The following is a 5,523-nucleotide window of genomic DNA, read 5'->3' as shown; positions in this document are numbered from 1 at the left end:
AAAAAAAAAAAAAAAAAAAAAAAACCACTCGTGTTACTTCAAAGGCCCCTATCTCTTTGTTATATCTCCAATGCCTGTTAAACCAATTTTTTAACGTTCAGTTCTCTTTATTTAATAGCTACTATGGTCTCTATTTTCCTGAGTGAATTTGGACTATTACAAATAATAACAGGATTAGAACTATGTCAGTCTTCATCATAGAGGGCAACTGGAAACAACCTAGATGTCCACACAGAAGACTAAGTACACCATGAGTCAACTGTGCACAGGTGATAAGCTCAGGGAGGAGTCTGTGACATTTTCTGAGAAAGGAGGGCCCAGTTCCTCCTCCTTACTTTGGTACCTGATAGGGAGATGGGGAAAGCTACTGATCTGGTCAGACTCAAACTAAAGCCATCTTGATAGGATATTTTTCTTGTGAGAGATCTTCCTGTCAGGACTGGGAAGATGGCTCAGTGGTTAGGAGCACTGGCTACTCTTGCAAAGGACCTGGATTCAGTTCCCAGCACCCACATGGCAGCTCACAATCATCCCTAACTCCAGTTCCAAGGGATCCAATGCCTTCTTCTGGCCTCCATGGGCATTGCACAACCCAAGTTCACTTATATACATGCAGGCAAAACATACATATACATAAAATAAAAAAAATTTTTTAATCTGTCCTGCTGACCAAGTCAGAAGACTTCAGGCAGCACTGAGAAGGCAAAATTGCTTACAGAGACAATGTAACAAAACAAAATCAAAACAAAATCTTACCAAGGACAATAAGTAAACTGTAAACTGTGCTGACTTAGGACCAAAATGATGGCTAACCTTGAGTTTCTAGCCATCTCTGTCTGCTCTTTCCCACAGTTCAATAATACCTTTTTTTTTTAATCTTTTTTGAAACAGGGTCTTCTTGTAGCCCCAGCTGGTCTGGAACTCTCTATGTAGACCAGGCTGGCCTCAAACTTTCAGAGATTCACCTGCCTCTGCCTCCCAAGTGCTAGGATTAAAGGCATGTCCCACCATGCCCAGCTTGAATAATACCTCTTTTAAGTCCACCTTACAACTTTGTAGAAAAAAAATTAACTTTTAACCTTGTTGTAAACTACATCTCTGAACAATGTTAAAAGGTGGGAGGGTTCTTAGCAACCTTCAGAGAGGTAAGGAGCAAACCATCAAATTCCATCCAAACCTATTGTAAAGAAACCTAATTACAACTCTGCCTGAAGAAACCCATACCCTCACTTGAATGCCTTATTTTGCCCATGAGCACCTCTCTTTCTAATAATCTTTATGCTTAAGACATATATGGGGGCTGGGCATGGTGGTGCACACCTTTAGTCCCAGCACTCGGGAAGCAGAGGCAGGCAGATCTCTGTGAGTTCAAGGCCAGCCTGGTCCACATAGTGAGTTCCAGGTCAGCTGGGGTTACAGGGAGACCCTGTCTCAAAAAAAAAAAATATGTCTTTGAGTCAATCTCCAACTTGGCTTCATATTGGCTCCTCCTGGAATTGTTTTGTGTGGGGAAGCCATGAATCCTGGTTTGGCCTGCCTGGATGGCCCCAAAAGGAAAGAAGATGGAATGGAGCTATGCCTCTGTTGCTGGTAACAAACCCACAAATGGGCCTACCAACAAGCCAGCATCTGCAGGCCTGCCATGACTGTGGAAGGACTTCACATCTGTCCTTGGGAAACTTGATGGTCATGGGATACTCTCACAGGTGGTTAATGGTGTAAGTGGTCAACCAACCTCAACTGCTCACTTCTACAGAGGAAACTCACATGCTCTCGTGCAGATAGGAAAGAAAAGTCTCCTAGCCTTCACCCGGCCCTCTTCGAAGGCATGGCCACAACGTTTGCATCCCTGAGTCTCTGAAAGAAAATCTCTGCGGCCTGAAGCTCCCAGAGTTGTCCAGGGCATAGGTCTACCTACTTCTCAGCAGCTATTTATCCTCTGTTCACATCTGCCTGACATGCAGTGTTCAAAGCAAACAACAGGAATCTCTATGACATCCTCAGAGGAAGGACGGGGAGTCCTAGAGGCTGGTACTCCCACATTTGTGGTACAGACCAGTTTGGCTGTCAGTAGCCCATTGGTTTTGTGGCCATCTAACTTCCCCCAGTACACGTGATGCCACCTGCTTCTTACACCAGCTGCCTCAACAAAGTTACCTTGGAGATCCAGATGAATGTTATAAGAAAGGCACCTCAGCCTGGATACTTTTCTGGACAACCCACAGACCGCCCCTCATCACCATGACTGGTGGAAGCCTGCATATCTCTTATATTTGGTTGTACACACTCAGCCTTAGAACGCCGTTATAAGGTGGTCTTGAGTTTCCTTAGCTCTAGACCCTAGAAGCAGTCTCAATCCTTGTGCTCCAGAAAGAGAAGAATTCGGATAGGACAGAGTACCTACTTTCTCAGCAGCTATTTATCCTCTGTACAATAAGCAGTCCAGAGTTTCATTAGAGCAAGCCAGGAAGCCACAGTACTCTCTAGAAAAAGCCGAATCCCAGCAGGCACAGGGCTTAAATTTCTCCTCACCCTGGTGTGCTTTTCCTAGAGGCCTATTTTTACCCAGAATTCAGTCTAAGTAGATATATAAGATGCAAGAATTATTTAATGGTTTTAATACCCCTAAAGTTAAAGGAGAAAGGGCAACAACTCTCTCCTGTGAGGAAGTCCCCAGGCTGGTTTTCACTGACCCAGCCAGAGTGGACCACCATCATCTACTACTGTTCTTCACATGCTGGGACTAAAGGTATGCACCACCACACCTGGCTAATATAATTATCTTGAATAATTTCTTTAAAATGTTTTATTTATTACTTTTATGTGTATGAGTGTTTGGCCTACATGTATGTAAGTGCACCGTGTTGTGTAGAGCCTATGGAAGACAGACAGCATTGTGTCCCCTGGAACTGGAGTTATAGATGGTTGTTAACTGCCATGTGGGTGCTTGGAACTGAGCCCAGGTCCTTCACACTTAACCACTAAACCATCTCTCCAGCCCTTTTAATTCAGTTTTTATAAATGTTATTAGAGTAGACCAATATGTTATGGTAAATTCATTGATTTACTAGAGGACTTAGGGGCTGGAGAGAGGCTTGATGATTTTTAAGAGAACTTCCTGCACTTGCAGAGAACCTGAGTTTGGGTCCCAGCACCCATGTTGGGAGGCTCACAGCCACCTATAACTCCAGCTCCAGGGAACTCATCACCCTCTTTGGGCCTCCTCAGGCACCCATACACTCATGACATGCACTTACACTCTCACACACACACACACACACACACACACACACACACACACACACACACACACACACACACAAATAAAAATAAAATAAATCTTAAATAGAGGCCATATAACCATGTATGAAATTTTGACCTTGGGAATTTTTATAATCTCTAATCATTATATGTGCCCCATCTTTATATCCTACTCTTCAAACACCTTTGTGACTTCCATCCTTTATATTTTCATTCTTACTTACTGGTTCTTATTTATGTCATTTCCTTCCTTACTATCATGAGACAGAGCCACATAAACAAATTTACCAACATATGAGAAGAGAATTGAATCCAAACGCACAGTCTAAGATTACCTGTCCACATACCATTAAACTATAAGGTTCTTTTCTGTAGCTTGACAGACTTTCTTGTTGCTTAGATTTTTAAAAGCTTCTTTTAAATTATTTTCTTTGTCTTACAAAAGCCTGGGAAATACAAAATGTTACACTCCAGCTAGAGGTGGCCGAGATAACAGGGCTTCAAGCAGTTACCTTGAACAGTGAACTATCTTATGAGAAAAGGCAGGAGGGAAAGGACAGAGGGAGCTAAAAATCTTTGTGTTAATCCTGTCATTGTAGTTTTGAATATAAAGGCATTTGTTCCCATGAAGACCTGGGGGAGATAATCTTGCAAATAGTTACTGTTTCCTGCAGTACCAAAGGAGGAGGAAGAAAGATTGCAGTGGTGCAGACTGGACAGGAGACTGTTGACTGCAGCGATGATGGGCTGGACCTAATACTTGCCCTCTTTGTAGCATATATAGGTTTGCCCAGATGAGCTGTCATTGGGAATGGGGCTTGATAAGAGACAGAACCCAGTCCTTTCTCCCCTCAGGGGATCATCCCTTTCATCCAGAAACAAGGGAAAGTTACCAGAGAGAGCAAGAACATTTGATTTTGAAGGGCTTCCCTTTGACATTTTCAGTTTTCAATGTCTAATAGTCTCTATTTCATAAGACTTGGCTCTACTTAATTTCATTCCCTGTAGAATTTTGAATCAATGTCAGCCTGTAAGTGTCAAGGCAGACTTGCCCACAGAAATAAACCTCTGAATCTGTATCCCATTTACAGCTTTTACAGATGTCCAGGTTGTCTACAAAGACAACTGGCAAGATGGCTAAGTGGGTAAAGGGGCTTGAATGCAAGCCTGACGACCCAAGTTCAATCCATCCCTGGAACCCATATAAAGGTAGAAGGAGAGAAACAACTCCACAAAGTTATCCTCTGGTCTCCACATGCATGCCATGGCACATATTACACAGACACAGACATACATGCACACACATATATAATACTTATTATTGTATTTTAATTTAAAAAAGAGAAGAAAACTTGTATATAGGGAGCTTCTCCCCATTTGCCTGTGTCTATAGAACAGACCTGGTTATCTTAAGTGTTGTCATCTAGACCACTATCCAGAGGCCAGGTTTTCTAGTCCTGTCTCGTGTTAACACCAGCTATGCTGCAAAATAATAAATTGTCTTTTTTAGGGTGTCTAGATCAGACATATTCCATCTCCTTCAAATGCACACATGCATGGGTATCTGCTGAGATGGGGCAGGCCCAATTCTCCATCTTCAAAAAAAAAAGGAAAAATAAATCAGAGAGGTAGGCACCATCTGAGGTGAGATGCCCCTCCGCCCTCTTGCACAATTCTCCCTTTGATCATGTCTGGGTGTGCACACCGCCTGTGTACGATCTAGTCCCTAGAGGGATTCCTGGAGCCCTTTGAACATCCCTGGAGGTTTCAAGTTGTGATCCAACAGAGATGACCTAAGAAGTTGGGTCACTGTTGGGCCCCATTCTCCCTCGTGCCTAGGCTATGGTCTCAGATATCTGAATGGAGAGCCGTATTAGTTACTTTTCTGTTGCTGTGATAGAAATACTGACTAAAGCAACTTATAGAAAGTTCCAAAGGGGCAAGAGTCCATCACGGCAGGGAGGCATGGTTTCCACAGAGAAAGGCTTTTGGAAAAATGCATCCCATCTCATCTGACATGTGGGGACCTGTGCATGGCAAATGGTTCTGTAGTCCAAATATTGAACCCTCGAAGGCACAATGGAGCAAGGAATGTTTCCTCCATCTGCAGCTAGAGCCATACAGAAGCACATCAAGTGCCAAAAAACAGCAGGGAGGGGGCCAGGAGTGCCTTCTTCTCCATGGGAGGACAAGAAATATTTTAATGAATGCATGGTCCTGGATCCTGTTTGCAATAGAATAATAAAGTCAAATCTTTATCAG

Source organism: Nannospalax galili, unplaced genomic scaffold (genome assembly GCF_000622305.1).
Source record: "Nannospalax galili isolate Female #2095 unplaced genomic scaffold, S.galili_v1.0 scaffold1714, whole genome shotgun sequence".
NCBI lineage: Eukaryota > Metazoa > Chordata > Mammalia > Rodentia > Spalacidae > Nannospalax > Nannospalax galili.
The sequence above is the reverse complement of the archived record's forward strand: the minus strand, read 5'-3'. Positions refer to the sequence as shown.